The following is a 27,081-nucleotide window of genomic DNA, read 5'->3' on the forward strand; positions in this document are numbered from 1 at the left end:
TGATGCACCCCTACAAATTTCAGAATCACATAACACTCTATCAGTTCCCCCCTTTGATAACAAATGTCATCACACCATCACACAATTACTTCCCTTGGAAAAAGAACCGGCCTAAACAGTGCTTGTTGCCATCCTCCCCTGTCGGAACCTTTCCATCCTCTTGAGATTCTGATATTGACTGTCCTGCAGTCTAGCCATTCGCCTTTCACTCGCTCTGAGAGTTCTTTCAACTCTGTTTCCTCTGTACCGCTTATAGGCTCTGATGAGACCCCACAAGCAGATCACATAAACCACAACAATAATAAGAGGCTTAAGCACGAATCCAAGGAACCCCTTTCCCAAGCTCGCAAACCAACTTCCCACACGACCAAATCCCTTGCCAATCTTTTCCCACATGCCTTCCTCAGTCAGATCTGCGATCTCTTGATGAATCGTGGTAATGTTGTCTATATATTTCTCCAGATCCTTGCTATTGTCTGGAATATACGTGCAACATTCCTGAACTTTCAATAATTTACAGACTCCACCCTCTTTTGCCAATAATACGTCTAAAGCAAGACGATTCTGCAAAACCATCGTCCTTATCGACAACATCTCTCCATCCACCAGTAAGAAAGACCTTGCAGTATTCATCGACAACTCATCAACTACAGTCGCCAACCTTCTAATCTTCACATCATTCAAAATCACACCCAAACTTGGTATCATCGCTCCAAAGATATCACCAATCACTGCTCCAGCACTCGTAGCTCTCTTAACTCTAGAATGATGTCCAGTCTCCAGAAGATCCAAATCTTCTGCATGATAGATTTTCGGGAAAATAATAGCCAGATATCATGTACCATACCAATTTGCAGGCAACCTCACATACGCATTCCTTCCGCACACATAATACACTGTTGGAATCACTTGCACCGGACCTTGCTAAAAGTTCTTAGCAGAGTCCTCCATGGTAAAGCTATGGTCACACGTACTTTGTCCTACCGAAACCTTTTCATAATAGGTCTGAGGACGTCTCACACACAACTTCCCTTTTTGCACTTGATCTAATGCTATAGGTCCATAACTCCCCTTGGATCTATGCAATCTCTCCTCATCTGTCCAATCAACTGAACTCTCTCTGGTATTTTGTGTCTCGGTTAGTTTTCTATATCTATCCTCTACTTGACCTATGAACTTCTTCTCTGTCTCTGACAATGAACATGTCAAATTATGTCAGTGAGCATAAGCCGTATCCAGTTCCAAAGCCAGTATGAAATACTTCCGAAGTCTGTCTTCTGACTTGTAATAATCATATTTATTCAGATGCTTATCAGCTGGAACCTCAGGAAGTACTGCATCGTAATTGAAAAAGAAATACTCAAATTGTTTTCTCTCATAAAAGATACTAAGCAACAAACTACCAGAAATTCCGTATGTTAGTGGAAGATGGTGGTATCTAATATCCTCATCTACAGAAGAAGGCAGCTGCATGCACACATAAGTCTTCCGCATCCATTGCATCCACGTACTCATACAATAACTTTGCATAAGCATTAAGCTTAAAGTCACTTCTAGACAGATCTATGTGAAATCTACGACTCTCTTCAAGCAGCAAGGCTCTTTGAGCTCCTATAGTAACCTCTTTCTGGCTAGAGGTGGTAGATGTAGGTGTCCCCTGTACCTCCCCCTCCTGCTCATGTGAAACGATATATGAGGCTACAACTATCGCAACTATAGTGACTATTACTACCCCTAAGAGTGTACCTATCACTAATTTAGCCCTACGGTGAGTATTTCCAGTATGTGCCATCTTTGCAACGTTCTCAAAGTTCTTGGCTCAACAGCAGCAAGTAAGAGTCTCTCTCTCCTCCAGATACTGCTTGTCAACCAGTTCAGACAACACCTCAAAGCTGGAAATCCCCTTACAATTCTCAGTTCCTTATTTACACAGTTCACAAAAAGACTTCCCTAGCCTTCTTTCATCATTTCGACGGAAAGTCCCTAACTTTATTCTTCTTCCACTCGGGCCTAGGTTATCTTCTTCTTTGAACGTTTATGTGCAACAAAGTGTGAGAAGTTGGCCTGGCATATGCTGTCCACTAGTTATAGGGGACACCTTGTACCAGTCCAATTCGACTCTTATGGTGACAGGTTAAAGACAACCTTTAAAGAAAGCTATCCTAGTGGTAGCTGTGGAGAACAGCCTTCAGGCTAAGTCTTGAAGGAGTGTTAAGCTTATTGTTTTACCATAAATAACCTCTTGAATAACCAAATGAAAGAGTAGTCCACACAGGTATATATATATATAAAATATATGTATTTATTCTAAGAATAATCCCACTAGTCTTTTTATGAGGTTGGAGGTAAAGATACAACTCAAACAAGCATTGATAGTTACAATAAATAGCACTGGAATCATAGGGCCCCAGGGGGGACCAAACCATATATAAAAAAAGTGGTATAAGAACCATGACAATTCTACAGACAATGCCTAGGGCATTTAGGGTCGCTGGCCCCTTGGGACACCACCCAAAGTAGTGAGGAAGACGCGTGCAGTGGCAGAAGCTACTGTCGTGGTCTCTATTAAAGCCTATGGAGAATGTTGCGGTTGAATTTTACAAGATTATAAACACTTCTAGCAGGAGTTCAAGTACAATACTTTAGAATTAAGCTTTTTAAGGGCCCTACACCCACGAGAGTACCGAGGTACCACTGTTACCTGCCCCAGGGAAGGCAGGTGCATAGGTCGTTTTTGATGTCGGGTGGCGGGCTGATTTTCAATGGCAAAACGTGAAGAACTGCTGCTAGCAAGAAGCGTCGTCGATGTCGTGAACATTGAAGATGTAGATCTTGAAGAGAAGTACCTGAAAGCAGAGGGGACAGAGTCCGGGTCACGGCACAGTGACCAGGGGGCTCAGGAGAAAGAGCCCTTCAATGTCGGGTGCTTCCAGGTGGAAGAGGTGTAGCTTGGATCGTCAGCCACGGGGTCCCGGAGGTGTCAAGGAAGGCTAGCTTCTGGAGAGCAACTGTCCCACAAAGGATGAGGGTCGCTGCAATGTTAGTGTCCGAATTGGATCCACTAAGCCTTGGCAACCGCAACCCATGCAAGGAACACAAAACAGCTACTGGTGCAGACCCACAAGGTCTGAGCGAGATCTCCAGCAAAGTGACTGAAGAGTAGGCCTGGAGCAACCAGGGGTACTCTTGGAAATGAAGATTGACCTCAGCTAGGGCCCACCAGTTGAGAGGCAAGGGACCGTGGGAGGCAGCAGTTTGGCATGTGTAAAGATGCACCCACGGGTCGCCGGAGCGAGCTAGGGTGTCGATCTTTGGCACAGATGATGCAGAGAGGTTGGCTCAATAATGGGCCAAAGCACAACTTCCCCACTCATCGGGGTCGGGTGCTGTGCAAGAGGTGGCCGGTTTCCTGGGGTATTAGGGATCTCGGCACCCACGGGGTCCACGGTGCTGAGCTTTGCTGTGCACACTCACTGGCCTCTGGGATGCTTGGAAACCCACCTCAAGGTAGGAAAGAGTCATCGATGTCCGTAGGAGCAGTGAGGTTCCAACCAGGTCACTTGCAGTGTTTCATGTGCCTGCCAAGCAGGGGGTAACTCCTTTACCCCAAGGGAGATTTCTTCCTTTAGCTGTGCGGCAGCAAGTCGAAGTTCAAGTCTGTGAAGTTCAAGAATAATCTGAGGCTCTGGGGACCCTGTATTCACCTTTATCCAAAGATTAGGGGAGTGTCCAGATCAGAGCCCACCAATGAGAATTCAGGCGGGAAAGGGTGGCTACACCCTCTCCCCTTTGTGTGGTTTCCCGCCTGGGCAGGGGACAGAATGCCCCTGAACCGGTTTGAGGTGGTGTATGCAGAAGTAGGCACTGGAGAAGCCTACGTGCAAGTCTGAAAGACATCCTATGGTGCACCCACCCAGTTCCAATCCACATAGTCTGTCTGGGGAGGTGGGAGCACCTCCCTGCAACAAGATCCCTATTGTCCAGCTGCCGTGGCTGGAGATATGCCCAGCAACAGGCAGCCAGAGTCGTGTGGGTGGCGGGTAGCATCCATTTTGTACTACGTGTGCACTTTTAAATTGGTGTCTACATTCTGCCGCTTTTCCCATATCGCCCCTCTAGCAGGGGGGAATCATGCCCTCACTCCCATGGCTGGATTGGGGGTATGATTCCTACATGTTTGACACCAAACACGATATGGTTCTGTGTGCCATTCTCAAGTTATCACGCTATCGCGATTACTTATAATGCGGTTAAGAGTATATGGTATGGCTGCACTACAAACAACCCAGCAATAGTTTTACGAAGGTTGCAGAGGGGCCCTACTCAGGTAGGGGTTCCCCCTCACACATATCTCAGCACCCTGCCTTGTAGGATTAGCAAGGCCTGCCTTAGGGGTGACCTATGAGGATATATGAGTTGTATTAAGTGGGATACAGGATACCTATATCCCTGTAAGCGGTGCAAGCACCACCTTACCCAGACTACAGTAGTGGTCTGGTGGTGTCAGTTTGTATGGCTGTCCCAGGGGTGGCACAATAAGTGCTGCAGCCCCTGGTAGGCCTCTGAGGGACCCATGCCCTGGGTACCTAGGGTACCATCTACAAGGGGCTGATAGGGTGTCCTCAGTATCCAATTGGTATGTACCTAGGGTACTCACATCAGTTTAGGGAGGAAGCAGATAGGCTGGGGTCCTGGATAGCAGGGCCACAGCCTGGCTAGTGTCATAAAACAGTCAAAACATCAGCACAAAGTTGGGGGCAACTATGCAGTCGATGCCACTCTCCTACATAACCCCCCCCCCCAAACGCAGGGACATTAAACTAACCTTGACCAGTTGAGTCTTCATGTTCTAAGTGGAAATATCTGGAGAGGCCATCTGCATTGGCTTGGTTGCTCCCAGGTCTATGTTCCACTGTATAGTCCATCCCCTGTAGGGAAATGGACCACCTGAGTAGTTTAGGGTTTTCACCCTTCATCTGTTTTAGCCATAGGAGGGGCTTATGGTCGGTTTGAACAATGAAGTGAGTGCCAAACAAGTATGGCCTCAGCTTTTTCAAGGCCCAGACCACAGAAAAGGCCTCCCTCTCTATAGCTGACCAACGTTTCTCTCTGGGGGTCAACCTTCTGCTAATAAAAGCTACTGGTTGATCCTGGCCCTCTTCATTCAGTTGTAATAATACAGCACCTACCCCCACCTCAGAAGCATCAGTTTGAACTATGAATTCTTTGGAGTAGTTGGGGCTTTGGAGCACTGGAGCAGAGCACATTGCCTGTTTTAGGTCATCAAAAGCTTTCTGGCAGCTGACGGTCCACTGAACATTCTTGGGCATCCTCTTAGAGGTTAAGTCATCTAAGGGGGTCACAATGGATCCATATCCCTTGACAAATCTTCTGTAATAACCAGGTAGGCCTAAGAAAGCTCGGACCTGAGTCTGGGTGGTTGGAGCAACCCAGTCCATGATGGTCTGGATTTTGCTCTGTAGTGGTTGAACCTGGCCTCCACCTACAAGGTGGCCCAGGTACACAACCTGACTCTGCCCTATCTGGCACTTAGTAGCCTTGATAGTGAGTCCTGCCTTTTGCAGGGCTTCCAAAACTTTCCTCAGGTGGATCAGGTGATCTTCCCAGGTGGAGCTGAAGACAGCAATATCATCTAGATATGCTGTACTAAAGTCATCCAGGCCTGAGAGGAGTTGGTTCACCAACCTTTGAAAAGTGGCAGGTGCATTTTTCAAACCAAAGGGCATTACAATAAATTGATAGTGCCCACTAGGGGTAGAAAATGCAGTTTTGGCTTTTGCAGATTCAGCTAACCTTATCTGCCAGTAGCCAGCTGTCAGATCAAATGTGCTCAGATATTTGGCTGAGGCCAATTTATCTATGAGCTCATCTGCTCTGGGAATGGGATGTGCATCAGTCCTATTGACTGTATTGAGTCCTCTGTAGTCTACACAGAACCTCATTTCTCTCTTACCGTCTTGGGTGTGAGGTTTTGGTACCAGGTCTACTGGGCTAGCCCAAGGGCTATCTGAGGGCTCAATGACTCCCAATTCCAACATCTTTTGGACTTCTGTCCTTATGCAGTCCCTGACATGGTCAGGTTGCCTGTAGATCTTATTCTTCACAGGCAGACTGTCCCCAGTGTCCACTTCATGAGTGCACCAGGTGGTCTGACTTGGAGTCAGTGAAAACATATGCCTAAATGACTGGAGAACTTGTCTGCAGTCAGACTGTTGCTGGGCAGTGAGGCTGCCTGCCAAGGCTACACCATCTACTGACCCATCATCAGGGTTGTGAGAGAGCAGGTCTGGGAGAGGGTTACTCTCCTCCTCCTGTCCCTCATCCGTTGACACAAGCAATCCCATGTCAGCCCTGTCCACATATGGTTTCAGTCAGTTTACATGAAGTACCCTGTGGGGACTTCTGGGAGTGCCAAGGTCCACCAAGTAGGTGACCTCTCCCTTCTTTTCCACTATGGTATAGGGTCTACTCCATTTGTCTTGGAGGGCTGCTGGGGCCACTGGCTCTAGCATCCATACCTTCTGTTCTGGATGGTACACCACCAGTACAGCCTTTTGGTCATGCCAGGCTTTTTGCAGTTCCTGACTTGCCTGAAGGTTTTTTGTCGCCTTCTTCATATACTCAGCCATCCGGGAGCGGAGACCAAGTACATAGTCCACAATATTCTGTTTAGGGGGTTTGAGAGGTAACTCCCATCCCTCCTTCACTAGACAGAGTGGCCCTCTGACAGGGTGACCAAACAAAAGTTCAAAAGGGCTGTAACCAACCCCCTTCTGTGGCACCTCCCTGTATGCAAAGAGAAGGCAGGGCAGAAGAACATCCCATCTTCGCCTAAGCTTTTCTAGGAGCCCTTTGATCATACCCTTTCGGGTCTTGTTGAATCTCTCAACAAGCCCATTGCATTGAGGATGATAAGGGGTGGTGAACCTGTAGTTCACACCACACTCCTTCCACATTGCTTTGAGGTAACTACTCATAAAGTTTGTTCCTCGGTCAGACAAGACCTCCTTACGAAAACACACCCTGGAAAAAATTCCCAGGAGGGCCCTTGCCACCACAGGGGCTATGATGGTCCTAAGGGGAATAGATTCTGGGTATCTGGTGGCATGATCCCCTACCACCAGAATAAACCTGTGCCCAGATGCTGTTAGTGGGTCAAGGGGACCAACTATGTAAATCCCTACCCGTTCAAAGGGAACCCCCACCACAGGTAGTGGTATCAGGGGGGCCTTTGTGGATTTACCTGCCTTGCCACTGGCCTGGCAGGTAATGCAAGAGCTACAGAAACTCTTACAGTCCTCACTCATTTGAGGCCAATGAAAGTGAGGGACAATTCTGTCCCATGTCTTATTTTGGCCTAGGTGTCCTGCTAAGGGAATATCATGGTCCAGTGTGAGTAGGAAACCCCTGAACTTCTGAGGTATGACCAACCTCCTGGCTGCACCAGGCTTGGGGTCTCGACCCTCAGAGTACAGGAGTCCATCATCCCAATATATCTTATGGGTTCCACTAGCATTCCCAGCAGCCTCAGCAGCAGCCTGCTGTCTGAGGGGTTGAAGAGTGGGGCAGCTCTGCTGCTCCAGGCTCATGTCTGCCCTAGAAGGTCCCTCTGTCCCCAAGAACTCAACCTGATCCGGCTCAAGCTCATCTGGGACAGTTCCTTCTTCAGGTGTCAGATCCTCTTCTGCTATAAGAGTCTATTCAGACTGATCCTGGGGGGAAGGCACTGCCTTACCCCTGCTACTCCTTCTCTTGGAAGTTCCTTGGTCCATTTTTCCAGGATTCAAGGCCTGTTCAGTTTCTGTCAGCTTAGCTTTTGACCTTGTCAGGGCAAACACTTCTGCAGGGATACCCAGCATCGCTGCATGGGTAGTCAGCTCCACCTCAGCCCATGCTGAGGTCTCCAAATCATTCCCTAGCAAACATTCTACTGGTAGGTCTGTACTCACCACAACCTTCTTTAGGCCAGTTACCCCTCCCCAAGAGAAGTTAACAACTGCCAGAGCATGGTTAGTACTGACATTGCTTGCATTGGTCACCTGGTAAGTTTCTTCAAGTATGATCTGGCTTGGGTCCACAAGGTCCTTAGTCAACATGGTGACACTAGCCCCTGTAAGCTAGAGACTCCCTTCCATTTATTCTAGGCTGTTGCTTGTATTTGCCCAGACCACTGGGACTCACAAATAGGGACAGGTCCCCATCACAAACCAATACAGCCTGAGAAGGCATTCTGACTAGGCCAGAGTCCTCTCCAGATCCCAGGGTCAACCCTACTATACCCTTGTCCTGTGTACCACCACCTATAGCTGGACTAGGGGGAACAGATGCCTTAGGGGGCAGGTGTAGTGGTACTTGTGGAGTCTTTGGCCTTATTACAGTCTGAAGTCCAATGGGGTTTCTGTTTACAGATTTTACACCATGGCTTCCTTGGCTGTTTAGCTTTGTTGGATTGGGAATTATCAGATGCTGATTTTTGGGGGCCTGTTGAAGACTGCTGGTCTTTTCCCTTTTCCCCACCCTTCTCAGAGTTTTTGGCATCTTTCTTTTTAGTTGCACCCCCCAAGGGCTGGACCTTTTGCTTTATCCTGGTTCTGACCCATTTGTCTGCCTTCTTTCCCAATTCTTGGGGAGAGGTCAGATCTGAGTTCACCAGGTGCTGATGCAAGAGCTGATTCTGACAATTATTAAGGATCTGCTCCCTCATGATGAGATTGTATAATCCTTGGTAATCATTTACTTTACTGCCAGTTAACCAACCTTCCAGAGCCTTAGTAGCACAATCTACAAAGTCTACCCAATCTTGATTCTGTGCTTTTTGGGTATCTCTGAACTTTAACCTGTATTGATCAGTGGTTAGACCAAACCCATCTATCAAAGCATCTCTCAAGATATAATAATCATCTGCATCCTCTTCCCTAACAGAGAGGAGCTTGTCTCTTCCTTTGTCTGCAAATGAGAGCCATAAGATTGCTGCCCACTGCTCTACTGGGACCCTCTGAACTTTACAGGCCCTCTCAAGTGCAGTGATCCATTTATGGATGTCATCCCCTGACTGATAGGGGGGCACAACCTTATGCAGGTTCCTATTGTCAGAAGCTTTCTCTCTAACTCTAGGGGTATTATTACTGCCACCAGGGGTCTCTAGACCCCATTTTCTTGAAGCTTTTTGAAGCTCCAGGGACTCCCTGTCTAATGCTAACTGTTCTCTTCTGAGCTGAAGCTTGGCTTGCTCAAACTGGATCAATCTACATTTCCTCTCTTGGGAGGATTCTCTTCTCTGAGAAGAGGCAAAGGTCCTTTTGGATCTCCCAGAATGGTTAGATCCCTCTGAGGGGGATCTGTTCCTTCTGTTTGGATCCACCACTCTCCCATTAGGGATGGAGGGAGTGCCTCTTGGGCCATCACCTCCAATTTGTGAGTGGTCTGGTTCATCCAGGTCAAGTTCAACTTCCTCTTCCTGGTCCTCATCAGAGTCCACCACCAGGGTGTCCTCTTCTGTGGGATGCCCACCCGACCTGTCTACCCCCTCAGACACTAGAGTCTGCTTGAAGTCTGCAATGAGCAGGATTTCCCTGAGACGTTGAGTGTTGGCACCTTTGTTTATCTTCAGTTGTCTAGTAGTGCACATCTCCCTAAGCTCAGCAAAAGAGAGGTTGTCATACTTGTTGACTGGGACCCTCTGTGTTCCTTCCAGGGCCTTATGGGCTCCTGAACCTAAAGACATTTCTAGTGTAGTGGTACTGGTGTATCTACCTACGCTAGGTGTGGCTTACTGAACCCTTTCTTGAGTTGTAGTCAAGGTGTGCTAAGCCCTCTACACACAACTCCTAAGTTCAGTAGAACTTATTGTATTCTAAGCTTAAATGTATATGTACATTTAGTACCAAGTGGCTTTCACTTTAGAAATTCAATTTGTTATCTGGTAAAACAAAGGCAAGCTTGAATCCCACCGCTGCACACCAATGTGAGAAGTTGGCCTGGCATATGCTGTCCACTAGTTATAGGGGACACCTTGTACCAGTCCAATGTGACTCTTATGGTGATAGGTTAAAGACAACCTTTAAAGAAAGCTATCCTAGTGGTAGCTGTGGAGAGCAGCCTTCAGGCTAAGTCTTGAAGGAGTGTTAAGCTTATTGTTTTACCATAGATAACCTCTTGAATAACCAAATGAAAGAGTAGCCCACACAGGTATATATATAAAATCTACGTATTTATTCTAAGAATAATCCCACTAGTCTCTTTATGAGGCTGGAGGTAAAGATACAATTCAAACAAGCATTGATAGTTACAATAAATAGCACTGGAATCATAGGGCCCCAGGGGAGGACCAAACCATATATCAAAAAAGTGGTATAAGAACCACGACAATTCTACAGACAATGCCTAGGGCATTTAGGGTTGCTGGCCCCTTGTGAAACCACCCAAGGTAGTGAGGAAGGGGACCCACGGGAGACACGTGCAGTGGCAGAAGCTACTGTCGGGATCACTATTAAAGCCTATGGAGAATGTCGCGGTTGAATTTTACAAGATTAAAAACACTTCTAGCAGGAGTTCAAGTTCAATACTTTAGAGTTAAGCTTTTGAAGGGCCCACACCCACGAGAGTACCGAGGTACCACTTTTACCTGCCCCAGGGAAGCCGGGTGCATAGGTTGTTTTCGATGGCAAAACGTGAAGAACTGCTGCTAGCAAGAAGCGTCGTCGATGTCGTGAAGATTGAAGATGTAGATCTTGAAGAGAAGGACCTGAAAGCAGAGGGGACAGAGTCTGGCTCACGGCACAGTGACCAGGGGGCTCAGGAGAAAGAGCCCTTCAATGTCGGGTGCTTCCAGGTGGAAGAGGTGTAGCTTGGATCATCAGCCACGGGGTCCAGGAGGTGTCAAGGAAGGCCAGCTTCTGAAGGGCAACTGTGCCACAAAGGATGAGGGTTGCTGCTGTGTTAGTGTCCGGATTGGATCCACTAAGCCTTGGCAACTGCAACCCACGCAAGGAACACAAAACAGCTACTGGTGCAGACCCACAAGGTCTGAGCAAAGTCTCCAGCAAGGAGACTGAAGAGTAGGCCTGGAGCAACTAGGGGAAGTCTTGGAAATGAAGATTGACCTCTGCTAGGGCCCACCAGTCGAGAGAAAAAGGACTGCGTGAGGCAGCAATTTGGCGTGCATAAAGATGCGCCCACGGGTCGCCGGAGTGGGCTAGGGCATCGATATTTGGCACAGATGATGCTGAGAGGTTGGCTCAATAATGGGCCAAAGCACAACTTCCCCACTTGTCGGAGTCGGGTGCTGTGTAAGAGGTGGCTGGTGTCTTGGGGTATTTGGGATCTCGGCACCCACGGGGTCCATGGTGCTGAGCTTTGCTGCGCATACTCACTGGCCTCTGGGATGCTTGGAAACCCACCTCAAGGTAGGAAAGAGTCGTTGATGTCCGTAGGAGCAGCGAGGTTCCAACTGGATAACTTGCAGTGTTTCAGGTGCCTGCCAAGGGAGATTTCTTCCTTTAGCTGTGCGGCAGCAAGTCAAAGTTCAAGTCTGTGAAGTTCAAGAATAATCTGAGGCTCTGGGGACCCTGTATTCACCTTTATCCAAATATTAGGGGAGTGTCCAGATCAGAGCCCACCAATGAGAGTTCAGGCGGGAAAGGGTGGCTACACCCTCTCCCCTTTGTGTGGTTTCCCGCCTGGGCAGGGGACAGGATGCCCCTGAACTGGTTTGAGGCGGTGTATGCAGAAGTAGGCACTGGAGGAGCCTACGTGCAAGTCTGAAAGACATCCTGTGGTGCACCCACCCAGTTCCAATCCACATAGTCTGTCTGGGGAGGTGGGAACAACTCCCTGCATCAATATCCCTATTGTCCAGCTGCCGTGGCTGGAGTTCTGCCCAGTAACAGGCAGCCAGAGTCGTGTGGGTTGCGGGTAGCATCCATTTTGTACTACGTGTGCACTTTTAAATTGGTGTCTAAATTCTGCCACTTTTCCCATATCGCCCCTCTAGCAGGGGGGAATCATGCCCTCACTCCCATGGCTGGATTGGGGGTATGATTCCTACATGTTTGACACCAAACACGATATGGTTCTGTGTAGCCATTCTCAAGTTATCACGCTATCGCGATTACTTATAATGCGGTTAAGAGTATATGGTATGGCTGCACTACAAACAAACCAGCAATAGTTTTACGAAGGTTGCAGAGGGACCCTACTCAGGTAGGGGTTCCCCCTCACAAATATCTCAGCACCCTGCCTTGTAGGATTAGCAAGGCCTTCCTTAGGGGTGACCTATGAGGATATATGTGTTTTATTAAGTGGGATACAGGATACCTATATCCCTGTAAGGGGTGCAAGCACCACCTTACCCAGACTACAGTAGTGGTCTGGTGGTGTCATTTTGTATGGCTGTCCCAGGGGTGGCACAATAAGTGCTGCAGCCCCTGGTAGGCCTCTGAGGGACCCATGCTTTGGGTACCTAGGATACCATCTACAAGGGGCTTATAGGGTGTCCTCAGTATCCAATTGGTAGGTACCTAGGGTACTCACATCAGTTTAGGGAGGATGCAGATAGGCTGGGGTCCTGGATAGCAGGGCCACAGCCTGGCTAGTGTCATAAAACAGTCAAAACATCAGCAAAAAGTTGGGGGCAACTATGCAGTCAATGCCACTCTCCTACACAAAGTCTTTTGTCCAGAATAATATCGGCTCCCAAAATCTCTTAGACACCTTGCAGAATTTCAAGACGAAGTACCACTAACTCCTGATGCGGTGGTACAATACCAAAAGTCGGAAAAACTAGCGTCTCCAAGTTCAATTCACGAACCTTACTCAGAAGTGGTGAATTCGGAATATTGAGAGTCAGTATTCCTTCGATTTCCACACCTGGAACCAGTAACAACACGTCTAATTTCAGGTTCGGAGAATTGCTGATCAGCGTCAAGGATCTCAGCCTCCCCGTGCTCGATACGCCTGGCTTCAGTCACAACGTAAGTCCACTCTGGTGAGGCGTACATTTGACACGGCACTCTTATTCTCCTGCACCTTCTCAAATTGACTCGAGCTTGCTCTTCGTCACTTTGCTCAGATTCAGACGTTTCAGAAACTGGGGAAAGGTCTCTTTTGGGTGCCAATCTCAAGTTCAGCCGCCTCTGATTCACGGGCCAAACTCTCTCTGCTTCTGTAGCACCTCTGCTCTCCCTTTGGGTATCCTGTGCACTACTTCCTCTTTCAGCAGAATTTGACTCTACTCCACCCACAGCAACACTTTCTCCGAGTGAGTCAAATTCGGGGCTTCGATTTGCACAACCCCTTTCAGCACGATCCAGTGCACAACCAACTGCATCAGCAATCCTCACAGCTTGGCTTGCCCTCTCAGATGGCCCTGCCACCTCAGCTGGATTTTCATTTACGAGAGGGGCTGTATCTTCCAAGGGTGCTGGATCTCTGCGGGTATGGGAGGCATGCACCCAGTTTGGCAGTCCCCCACACTTCATTGCCATGTTCGTGACCAGTATTACCTGGTACGGACCACGCCAACGAACATCCAGGCAACTCTTCCTCATGTGTTTACCCACAAGCACCCAATCTCCCAGGCCCAAATCGTGGCACAGGTCACTTGCGGCTGGAACAGTTGCTGCCTGCACCTGCTGAGACACAGAACGGACTACGTCAGCCAGTCCCTTGCAGTAGTCGAGAATCAAATCATCAGTGATGTTAATCAAAGCAGTGGCAGGTATCGCCGGTACTCGCATTGCCCTTCCCATCAGTATTTCGTACGGGGACAACCCAGTCCTCCTATCAGGAACACTACGAAGGCTCATAAGAACCAAGGGCAGTGCGTCGGGCCACTTCAAGGATGTCGAAGAACACACTTTTGCCATCCGTGCTTTCAAAGTCCCATTAACTTGTTCCACAATCCCAGAAGCCTCTGGTCGGTAACTGCAATGCAGTCTTTGGTCTACATTCAAGGCAGCACAGAGCAACTTCATGATTTCGCTATGGAAATGTGTCCCTCTATCTGAATCCAAAGAGGTCGAGAAACCGAACCTCAGGATAAGCTCTCTCAGCAACATCTTAGCTACAGTGAGTGTGTCACACCTATGTGTTGGGTAAGCCTCCACCCATCTTGAAAAGATACATACCACAACTAAGATGCACCTCAACCCATTGCACTTCGGCATCTCAATAAAGTACAACTGCATCCTATTGAAAGGCCCTCCTGACCTCCCAATGTGGCTCAGAGTCACAGCAGTTCTCTTTCCTGCATTCATCTGCTGACATGTAACACACCTCTGACACACAGCTTCAGCCACTGCACAAAACTTCTGATTGTACCATGTCTGTCTGAACACACGCACGATCGCATCTCTGCCAAGATGCACTGCACCATGAATCAGTCTTGCCATTGGACTCAGCAAGCATTCTGGTAGCACAGCTCGTCCATCACTCGAAACCCACACATCCACACCTCCCTTCTCACATCCTGCTCGTATCCAGCTATCTCGTTCCTGATTGGTAACCTCATCCTGCAGTCGCTTTAGCTCCTCCCATGTATCAGCCATGGCTAACATCATGCTGAGATCGGTTCTTTCTTGGCTTTCTCCAGTTTACCCTCCAGTAAATATACATCCTTTTTCTGCACAAAACCGGGCAACTTCATCAGCATAGCCATTTCCTAGTGATACAAAGTCGGTTCCCTTAGAATGGGCTGAACATTTGACAACAGCAGTTTCTTTCGGACATTGCAGTGCTTCCAGCAATTGTCTCAAATATTCCCCATTTCTAATGGGTGTACCCGAAGATGTCATGAACCCCCTCTGTGACCATAACTGTCCGAAGTCGTGAACGACACCAAACCCATACTGACTATCGGTGTAAATCGTTATCCGAATCTGATCAGCCTCCAAGCAGGCACGGCTCAGGGCAATGATTTCAGCTACCTGTGCGGAGTGTACTCCCTCTAAACAAGCAGCTTCAACCACCCCTGTGATGGTACATACAGCAAACGCTGCCCTCAATCGACCGACACTGTCTCTTCGACATGAACCGTCCACAAAGAAAATTTCATCAGGGTCAAGGAGCGGTTCATCAACAATGTCCGGTCTCGGTTTGGTGCACAGTTCAGTTACATCGAGACAGTTGTGATCCTCACAATCTTCATCATCTACACTTGGGATAGGCATCATTGTCGCAGGATTTCAAACAGAACACCTCTTCAAAGTCACATGTTCTGCAGCAAGTATGACTTGCTCGTAACGTGTCAACCTGTTGTTCGTGAGGTACTGTCTTTTAGTCCTTGTCATCAACAGTTCAACAGAGTGTGGCACATAAACTGTAAGCGGATGTCCCATTACAATACTCTCACATCTTTCAATACTGACACCTGTTGCAGCAACGGATTTAACACATCAGGGCAACGCAGAAGGTACTGGATCTAAAGTAGCTGAAAAGTAGGCAACTGGTCTACGGACACCTCCATGATTCTGAGTAAGAACTGCCAATGCGCAACCTTCTCTCTCGCAACAGAACAAGTTGAATGCCTTGTTGTAATCAGGCATCCCCAAAGCTGGAGCGCAACACAAGGCTTCTCTCAGCCTCAAAAATGACCTCAAGTAGTCTTCGACCCATGGTACCGGATCACTTACATCCTTGCGCGTCAGCCGTTGTAAGGGCTTCGCTTCAAAGGAGAAATTGGGAATCCTTTCGCCCCAGTAGCCAACCATCCCCAAGAACATTCGGGCTTCTCTCTGGGTGGTAGGAACAGGCATATTCATAATAGCCTCAATGTGATCTGGTGACACCTTTCTCCTGCCTTTCTCAATTCTGTGACCCAAATACTGCACTTCACTCAAACAGTACTGCAATTTGCTCAGGTATCGATCCTGCAAGCGTCTTCAGTTTCCTACGCAACAAGTAAATCATCAATGTATTGCACCAGAACGGAGTTCTGCGGCAAAACGAGACCTTCAAGATTCTTCTTCAAGATCTGATCAAAGATCGATGGATTCTCTGTGTACCCCTGTGGGATACGACACCATGTTAACACACGGTTCTCCAGCCGGAAAGCAAAAAGCAATTGGTTCTCCTCATGGAGTGGGATCAAAAAGAATGCTTGACACAAATCGATCACTGTAAACCACTCAGCTTCACATGGTATCTGAAACAATATTACAGATGGATTCGGTTCCACCGGACAACATGGGACAACTATATCATTGACTTTTCGCAGGTCTTGCACAATCCTGAATTTCCCACTCGGCTTCTGTAGTACCATGATAGGTGAGTTACATGGGCTACCCATGATATCTTTCAGAATTCCCTGCTTAATCATAGATTCAATTACAGGCTTGATCCCTGCAAGTGTCTCAGGTGAAAGATTGTACTGGGGCGTCCTAGGGAATTCTACATTCGGCTTGACCTGTATCTTCACTGGATCTACGCCTTTGACCAATCCGATCTCTTTTCCACTCATGTCCCACACATCAATTGACACAGAATCCATCAGATCAAGTGGAAGCTCTTCCACTGTCAGCGCTAGATACATTTCTATACACACACGCTGATTTGCAACCTTAAAGGTCGCATCGTCATCCTTCGTCTGTACTTCAACTCCCTTTGGTGTGCAATGGATGGTGCAATTCAGCTTGCACAACAAATCTCTTCCTAACAGGCAAACTGGACTCGAATCGCACACCACAAACTGGTGTCGATCCTTAAAGGTGCCTATTTTCACTGGAATTGGCTCAGTCAGTGGGCTGGTCAATTTCTTATTCGCTACGCCAACAACTTGGATCGATTGTCCCGAGAGGGGTAGGTTGGGGACTACTGTGGATCTTACAGTAGACCGGGTAGCACCAGTGTCAACCAAAAAGCTGGTAGGGTGACCATCAATGTCAGCCTCCACGAATGGTCCCCTCTGGTCTACCTCTAAGACTGCTCCAAGTGTGCAGTCTTCCTCCCCTCTCAGGCACCGTCATGCCAACGGATCCGGACCAAACTCCTCACTTTCCTCGAACATGAGCATCTGCATGTAAGTTCGGACTCCTTGTTGCATGTTCTGAACCCTAGGAGGTTGAGGGACTTGGACTTACGGGCTATTAGTCCCCCCTTTGACCATCCTAGGTCTATTCACAGTGGGAACCATTTCAGATACAGGTACCTGAACTACCTCTCCTTCCTGCTGCCCTTGATTCATCGGGTACAAAGGACACTCGTGTTTCCAGTGTCCGATCTGATGACAAAGATGACACACAGTGGTCTTTTTCAATGTTGCTAAATCCATTCCTGTTTTAGGATCAATTGATTTTGGTCTTCCCTGACCCAGGACATTCTGATTTCCTCCTTGGTTATTTCCCTTTTAGGCTGTCCCTGAGCTGTTTGCATCTGCACAAGCATCAATTTATCTTTCAATTTCCTATGTTTTGATTCTATCTCATCACTACAGTACATGGCACGGTAAGATCTCATCCACAGGCTTGTTCTGCCAACAAATCAAATGCTGTTGTATCATGAGACTAACCTCTGGCCTCAATCCCAACACAAACTTCGAAACAAGCTGCCCCATGTCCTTTGTATCTAACACATCCAGTCCACTGTACTGCTTAAAAGCCTGCAAAAGCCTCTCATAAAACTCATGCACCGTCTCTTTAGGCTCTTGCACTGTCCGATCTATCTTGACCCAATCAATATCCTGTGGTGAAATTTTCGACTTCAACCATGTGATCACCTGCTCAAACTTCTTCATGACTATAGGTGACGGACCATTTGAAATTGGACCCCTGTCGGGCTCTGAAGTTGGCCACTCAACGGCGATTTTGCATGCCGACCATAAGTCAATTGGAACCACAATGTCAAACAATGTATTCAAGTCGACCCACAACACCTTCAAAATCTTGACAAACCGATCAACCTGCTTATACCACTCCACAGGCTTTTCCTTGAGACGGGGAAAGTCATTCATAAATGCGGCCAAATCTCCCCTACTCCAAGGCACATGCACGTATCCTCCATTCTGCACCTCTCACAAAGGGAAATTCCCTACTTCTGTCATCCCCCCCACCTGGAGATGGCATCTCTCCTATCGTTCTTCTAGAACTCTTCTTCTTGGACCATCTTTCTTCCCACTTGTCAAGCGCAAGCCATGCATGCATTGCAATAATCAAATCCTTGATATGGGTTCTCAATCCCATGACCCTTTTCTCCTCCAATTCTTGATCACTATATTGCAATCTATGGCTTCCCTGCAATGATTTCGTTTTAGACAGGTCCACATCATACTTTTTGGCCAACTCTGACAACTTCTCATGTGCCATTCTTGCCTTGCGAGTCACATCTTTTGCCACAAAAAGTAACTCATCTTGTTCGTACATGTATTTTCTCTCAAGAGGCAAATTTCCGCTTATTATCTCATCTACTTCTGCTTTCAACCTCACAAAATCCAACATTCTTCCTTTCAAAGCTCCCTTCAATACCTCTCGACAAGCTGTTCCATCTCGTTCATCATAATCACATTCCCGTCCCTGAGACCTACTTTCTTCTGACATGCTCATAGGAACAGAACAATTTACTATCGTGCCTCGTTCACTTTCTACAGTTCTCTCACTCTGATTCTGATTTCTCACTGGTGGTGCCCACATCCGCAAATCTGATCTTGACTAGGCCAAAGACCTCGGCCTCACTGGTCTCGCCTCTTCCTGTCCCCTAGAGGAATCTGCTGTAGCTGGCAATGGCGTACTCCATTCTATAGGTTTTGGAGTCTGTTCCATTCCACTCACCGATCCATTTCCCTCAATCACAATCCTTGCTCCTACAGCTGACTGCATTGAATTCCCAACTTTCTCTTGATCTGGGTCGTAAACAGAAACAATGGGTCCAATGGTAACCGGTACTTTTAAAGCGTCCGGTAACCTCATACCTCTCCCAACCTCAGTGTTTGCCTCAGACCGATTTCTCATGCCCTCAGTCCCTGTCGAGATTTTGCCTTCTACTCTCACCTCCGACTGAGCCGGTACTCCACTAGTCCCTTCTACTTGAGCCGACTTCCCTTGTGGTAAATAAAAATACCGGACTGAATTTCATACGGAATCTTAAAATAAAGTAAATAGCTCAAAATAACAAGAGGCAGAATCCGTGGTATAAGAGGTTTTCTAATGGGCTTTATTCCATTCAAAATGGCCGACTCGAGTCGCGGCCTTCAGGTTCCGTCACCACGAGGGTTCAGGAAGTGAAGTACAATAATTCATTAACAGACATGTATTTTTATAATAAGTGCATTACAATGAAACGAATGTAGAAGGCGTAACATTTGATAAGAAAAGTGACAAAACAGTGACATAATCGAAACTAGGCGTAATAAGGAATAAAAGAAACATGATTGGTTAGAATTATCAGACATAGGTGGATCTATAAGATAATACTTGGCATAGATGCGCGCGCGGCAGCATGACGTGTAATTGACGTGCAACTAGGGGGTGAAGGGGACTTGACATTTAGCTCTACATGTGGAGACGAGAAGTCTGGGGTCAAGTCAACCTAATCCCAAATCATATCTAACATCCTATGTTTAAAGAACTATGTTATCCACAAGGAAGAACTCTCGGACAGAATCTATTCTATACTGACTGTGTGCGTGTACAAGCGTCTAAGTGTCTATATGAGATGCGAGGGATAGAAAACTTTCCATGGCAACAGGGCTATGAATCACTTGCAGGAGGACGGAAAGGCTGAGTCCTTTGCTTGTGAGCTAAAGGAAATGTTTACCTAAATCACTGGACAGGAATGCATCGGCTGAAGAGTAAAATAGATAATTCGAAGGTGAAATACAACTTCTTGGCAGACAGGCGAAAACTGGCCGAGGCAGTCACCGTTAGCTGCACAGGGAGTAGGACAAAGTTCATGGATACAGATGCGAGCTCAAGCTGAAGCTGTCAAAGACAGAGAGCAGGGAAAGGCTTTGAGGACAGAATCGGGCCTACTTGCCTGAACTGTAAAAATGGAGTAACTTAGCCATATAAAGTCGGTGGCTTTTCATACTTAGGAATCGAATATCCAACCCTGTGATGGCGGATCTGACAGAGAACATGTCAACGGTAGACACACATATGTTTGCGTCTTAGAAACTGGAACTGGAGGGAACATACATGTACTTGTAACATGCATATAGAACCGTTGGGGTCCAAGATAGGGGACATAACTGATCAGGAAAATCCACATTTCCACATTCCCTCCTTGTCCCCTTCTTGCCCTTCACGAGACATCAATCTTCATCATTCCATTGATTTGCTCATGGAGCATCATTTCTTCTTCCTTCTTCTTCCGGTATTTTGAACGAAAACCTTGATGTGGAATACACGATGTGGCACACAGACCACAAATCGCTGGTCCACATTGTAGGCATAAACAACAACTGAAGAGCATAAGAAGGCCAATACCTAGGAAGGATAGAACTCTCCATCCCCAGGCTGATATCACACTCCAAAACCACCCGGACCACGTCCAAGTGCCTGGATTCTCGTGTATCTGGCTTACAATCTTATGAAGGCGTGTTATAGCTTTATATACAGATGGCGAATTTTCTGGTATGAATATGCAGCAGCTGGATCCGATGACCCTGCAAGCTCCGCCCCTATCGGCCAGGATGACGTCAAGGACAAGACGATTCTGGAGAACAACAATTCTCATCACTGATTGTTCCTCTGTCAGATTGCCTAGGGCGGCTATAGTCTCGTTTACTACAGCTTCAAGAGTCTTGGTGAGTCTGCGTATCAGCTTACTATTTGATATTGTACCTATATAGGGAAAGATACCTTTATTGAAATCTACATACTTGTCCCATGCTGTTTCAGTATAATCGACAACTGGGAGATCTCTTTGCTCTCTATTGTGTACTAAATGAACATTTCGATAATAATCAGGGGGAGCTAGGAAAACAGGTGGCAAAAGGAATGCTATGTAACAGGTACCATCCCAATCTAGAGGCAGACGCATATATGCCGTCTGACCACATATAAAGTAAGAATGGCGAGAAGCTCTAAATGAAGATTTACCTTGATCACTATATTCTACTGTAGTAACGCATTGGCTATGGCCCATGTGTATGGAACCAACTTTTCTTACACATAATTCACCCTTAACTGGAAATACTGACATAGTGGGCAGAATTAGTTCAACTTCGGATTTGACATTCAAAATCATAAGATTAGGCGTAAAATTACCTAATTTATACACTTCATTTTCTAAATCAGTTCCTGTTCTACTGGGGTGACCCTCCTTATTAGGGTGACAGACTTTGAATAAAACTAGATTCAGATTTCCCCATATCCAATGTTGTTGATAAACTGCTGTGTCTGGGTCTATGGAATTTAATAAACTAAACCATGCTCCACAGGAGCCATTGTGTGTGAACGGATGTGGAAAGAAAGGCAGAACTCCTTTGTTATTCTGATAGGGAGGGAGTCGGCCACACACCCAACAATTGGTGGCATTACTAGTCTGATGGGAATGATGTAACATACTAATGAATGTGTTATTACGCAGCGCAAGTCTATAGGACAACTCATGTGGCGGTAGGTCACTAAAAGAGTGTTCATCAGTTATATTGAAAACACGTTTAGAATCAGGATAATACATATGCAACAATATACTTGCAGTAACTATTAAAAAACTCAAGAAAAACAAAATTAATAAAGTCACAATACAGTGGCTACGCAGTGATTTACAATACGCCTGTCGTTTCAACATTTCTCGGGTATTTTCTCTACTCAGGTCCAAGGGATACATGTCGGAGACAATTCAACCGCTTCACCTTGGAGAGGACTTAAACAATCAAATTGCTCGACTGTTTGGGCCTAAGCTTTAATTTATAGCACTGAGAGTCATTCTTTTCAACAAAAGGAAGTTTTGAATCAGTCTGTGAGGGAGTGCAGGGCACAGTGTCTATATCTGAAGGTAGTCCATGAAATTTTTTGACGTGACTTGAATGAATCCACCCTTTACGTCCCTCGATCTTCACGGCTGTTCTTGTGGTCAACAGGACCAACTTCGGTGCTTTCCACCTGGGCTCCAATTGACTTTTCCTGTCGAAATTTCTCACAAAGACAAGATTACCCGGAACAATGTCATGGGGTTTCGCCTCAGTGTTGTCGGGAAAGGCTGCAGCTACCTGTGAACGAGAAGATTGTAGTGCAGACATCAAGGAAGCCAAGTAATCTGTCAGCATGTTACAGTCAATGTCAGTTATTTTGCGTGGTATAGGCGTCCCCCACATATTCGGTGGTCTACCAAAGATCACCTCATACGGGGATAGCCCTGTTCTAGAGTGTGCTACCATTCTCATATAAAAGAGTGCAACTGGTAATGCTACTATCCAGTCGACACCTTTCTCTCTACATATTTTGGACAGTCTGATTTTCAGTGTCTGGTTATGTCTTTCTACGAGACCTGCTGCCTCGGGGTGTCGGACACAGTGGAATTTCCACTGATATCCCAACAAGAGTGAGACATGTTTCATTAATTCGGATGAGAAAGGCTGACCGTTATCTGAATATACAACACGTGGTAAACCGTACCGTGGGAAGAATTCTCGAACTAGCTGCTTGGCAGTAGTCGGGGCAGTGTAATCTGATACGGGATACGCCTCTGTCCAACGGGAGAGAGCGCAGACAACTACGAGGACATATTTGAATCCTCGACAACGTTCCATCTGAATATAATCCATCTGGAGGACTTCAAAAGGATGGTCAGGAGGCTGAAATCCACCCTGCTCTACGGGAACACTCTTTCCTGGATTAAACTGACAACATATCATACAGGTACGAACTTTTTGTTTAGCTGCTGCTCGTAAATGTTTGTTGAACCAAATGTGCTGAATGCTGTCTAGCATAGCCTTCTCTCCTAAATGTGCTGGACTGTGAACTGTAGCTATAATGGCTTGAACCATGGAATCAGGGAGAAACCATACAGATTTCTCCTTTGTCATCCACCCTTGATCTGCCTGGATCCCTCCTAGTTCAGTCCACTTCTTTATTTCTTCTGCTGTGGCATGTGTCTGTATGTCAATTACATCAAGTGCGGGATCCTTAATTGTCATACACTGTGTTGGTGTCTGAACTATTGGCTTTGTCATGTCTAATGTGCGATTCTGAGCAGTCTGTTTAGCTGTTCTGTCAGCTAAATCATTGCCTTGAGAAATGGTATCAGTAACCTTCGTGTGTGCTTTACATTTCATAATCGATATAGCAGTGGGTAGATGTATTGCGTCTAACAAAGCATGAATGAGGGGTCCGTGCTGAATGTGGGCACCATGGGACGTTAAATAACCTCTCTCTCGCCACAGCACGCCGAAGTCGTGTACAACTCCGAATGCATAACGTGAGTCAGTGTATACATTAACTTTCTTATTTGTGGCTTGAATACAGGCTTGCGTTAGAGCAATGAGTTCTGCTGCTTGGGCTGACAAAGTATCTATACAATTTGTTTCAATAACTTCAGTGTCTGTTGTGACTGCATACGCGGCCACTAAATCTCCTGTACTTGCTCTCATGCATGATCCGTCTACATACAACGTCAGGTCTGGATCTAACAATGGAACGTCTGTCAAGTCTTGTCTAGGTTTCGTCTTTATTTCAATGATTTCAACACAATCATGAGCTAGTGGGTCTGTTCCAATTACAGGTAATAGTGTAGCAGGATTCAATGTATTACACCGTCGGATCTCTATGTGTGGTTGAAACAATGTCAGTTCATAACCGGTAAGTCTTGCTATGGTCAAGTGTTGTGTTTGTGTTCGGTTCACAAGAACCTCTACTGCATGTGGTACTTGAACTGTCAATGGGTGTCCTAATACTATGGCATCGCTTTGTCTGATTGCTAAAGCTGTCGCTGCCACTGATTTCAGGCATGCAGGCAAAGCCTGAGCTACGGGATCTAATGTACTGGAAAAATAAGCACATGGCTTGCATGATCCTGCTTGATCCTGAGTGAGTACTGACAAGGCAGTACCTTCGCGTTCTGTAACAAAGAGTGTAAAATGTTTGCTATAACATGGCGTTGCTAAAACAGGTGCTTGACATAAAGCTTCCTTTAGGCTTTCAAAAGCTTGTGTATGTTCCTGAGTCCAAGGGAGAACAGTCGATGTGGCTGCCTTCTGTGTGGTTAACTGAATAAGTGGTTTTGCTAGAAATGCGTACTGAGGGATCCACTGCCTACAATATGAAGTGAGGCCTATGAAAGCTCGCACCTCCTTTTGTGTCTGGGGTATTGACATGTTAGCAATTAACTGAATGCGATCTGGTGTAAGCTGCCTTCCCTCCTTGGACAGCGAGTGACCAAGATAAATAACTCGCTGAACACAGAATTGCAGCTTAGAAGGGGACACCTTGTGCCCCTTGTCGGCTAGGAAATGTAAAACTGTCAGAGAAGCTTTTTCACATTCTGACTCGCTTCTTGCGGTGATCAGCAGATCATCGACATATTGAAGCAGTGCAGTATTGACTGGCATGTGGATACTGTCAAGTTCTCTTTTCAGTGCTTGGCTGTAGATGCTGGGGCTTTCTGTAAATCCTTGGGGAGCGCGTGAGAATTTAAAACTGCGCCCATTTAAACTGAATCCGAACAAGTATTGGCTTTCCGGATCTATTGGGACGCTGAAAAAGGCATTCTTGAGATCGATTACAGTAAAGAATGTTGCTTCGGAATCAATTGCTGTCAACAATGATGATATATCAGGGACCACAGGGAATTGTGGTACAATACACTTGTTTAGTTCACGCAAATCAATAACCAATCGGTATACTGGCGGAGCAGTAGGATCAGTTCGTTTAAGAATCGGAATTATCGGTGAATTACATACATTGGAGTCTGTTTCTACAACTACTCCCTGGGCAATTAGCTCATCAATGATTTTCAACAAAGCCACTACAGCATCATGCGGTAACTTGTATTGTCGCATTCGTGGTAGTACCACTCCTGCTTTCAATGTAACTCGATAGGGTGTAATGTTCATGCAGCCAACATCCGTAGGGCCTTGTGCCCATAGATGTACTGGTAAAGTCTGTAGTCGGGGATCCATGTCTCTAGACACATAGTGACCTTTAAAATCACGTAAAAACAACCTTACTCCTTCCGGAGAACAACATATTATGGCTCCTAGTGCTTTCAGAGTCTTAATTCCTAACAGATTTTCTGGGCATGATTTAGTAAGCAATAAATCTGTAGTTCGTGTCAAAGGTCCTAACGTAAGTGGTAGAGGCTGTGATACTTCATTAACAATAGGTTTTCCTGAAAAACCAAGGGAAACATTTTGAGAGCCTGAGAGGGGTGCCCCTGGAACTTCACTACGTTTTATGGTTGTTCGACTTGCCCCTGTATCGAGTAAGAATTTTCTATCTTGACCTAATAATTCACTATGTACATAAGGTCCTTCTTGATCTACAGGAATCTCGATAAGCGGTAAGTCGACTTCCCTCTCTAGGCTGGTTCATGCGTAGCGCTGATACTCAGGGTATTCATACTGTGCAGTCTGATACATTTGTCGTGTTGTGGTTTGTGTGGCAGTAGCAGGCAACGGTGGTGCAGCTGGCACAAACTGTATGGGTTGCTGTGAGGCTGGCATAGACTGTTGCTGAACTGGCATGGACTGTCCATGCTGCATAGCTCCTTGTTCATTCTGATCTTGTCTAACTAATCGTGGTCTCTCTTTTGCAATACCTGTAGCTATATTACGTTTCAGGACTTGACAATCATGTACATAATGGCCTAGTTGTTTACAGTAATTGCAGGTTCCTTTTACAGGAACTGCAGAATCACCAGAATGTGTCACACCCTTTTTGTGACCATCTGCTGGTACTGTCTGAGAAACTAGCATTTTCATTTTTGTATCCTTCATGCGTCTATGCTCGTGTTCTTGTTCATCCCTAATTCTATTGTGATGATACTGTAACATTTGTAGCATTTGCGACGGAGTGTTACTTTGCCAGGTACTCTCGAATTTCAATATTCTATTCTTCACTGGAGGCAATGCATTTTCCACCAATTTTGTCACAAATAAATGTGGATATGAGTCACTACTTGCTTTTATACCACTATTTATACCAAAACATTTTTCAAATCGAGCATAATAATCGCTTGTGTCTTCATCTTGCTTTTGTTTGCAGGCTGTGATTGCACCCCAATCTTCCTTTTTTGTAGTTAATAAACGTGGCAGTACCTGTACTAGTAAACCTGGTAACAGTTTAACTTTATCCCCGAGCCCTGAACCTGCAGCTCGGCTCCTTTCTTCCTCTGCTAATGCTGTCCAGTCTATCTTTTGGTCTCCCACTTCCCACTCTTTTTCTTTCAGTTTTTCATATATGCCAGCAGGCAAAAGCACCTTTAATATCGTCATAATATCAGGAAAGGTGTACTCTCCCATCAGTAACATGTCTTTAATTTCTCGGTGGAAACCCGCTGGGTCTTTGTCATGACTAGGTACTACTTTCTTCATTTCTAATAATTCCATTTTTGATATGGGTGTGTAAACAAATACACGGTGAAACTCATTGTCTTCGCCTTTTATTGGGTGCACTTCTCGTAAAGGATTTTGTCTATCCATATAGTACGGCGTTCTTTCTCTGTGGGGCAGCGAGAGAGAATCCGGACTTACAAAAAGGACGTACTGCTTACGTGACACTAATATCTCTTTAATTAGCTTATTACTAGAACCTCTCCATCTGTTTGTGAGTAGTTCCGTTAATATATCAGGTAAAGGACCAGGGTCAGCATGTTGGCTCTTATATAATATGAGAAGTTGCTGAATCATATAGATTCCAGCTAAGCGTTGTTCATCTGTACTGAGGTTGAGAAACGTGTGTGCTACGGTCTCATCACCGTATTTTTCAGGACTGTCAATCCAGTGAACGGCTGATCTGGCTAATTCTTGCTCATCCATAGAATCGAGGAGGTGGTAACCTCTTCGTTCTCGTAGTATCTTATCTGCGGCTTGAAACGAATGTTCAGGAGACTTCAGATTTATTACAGGCGTCGGATACGTTCTGCTATTATTTGGACATACGGAGTGTATGGGATCAGAAAAACATCTAG

The sequence above is a fragment of the Triturus cristatus genome, chromosome 1_1, assembly GCF_964204655.1.
Source record: "Triturus cristatus chromosome 1_1, aTriCri1.1, whole genome shotgun sequence".
Lineage (NCBI taxonomy): Eukaryota > Metazoa > Chordata > Amphibia > Caudata > Salamandridae > Triturus > Triturus cristatus.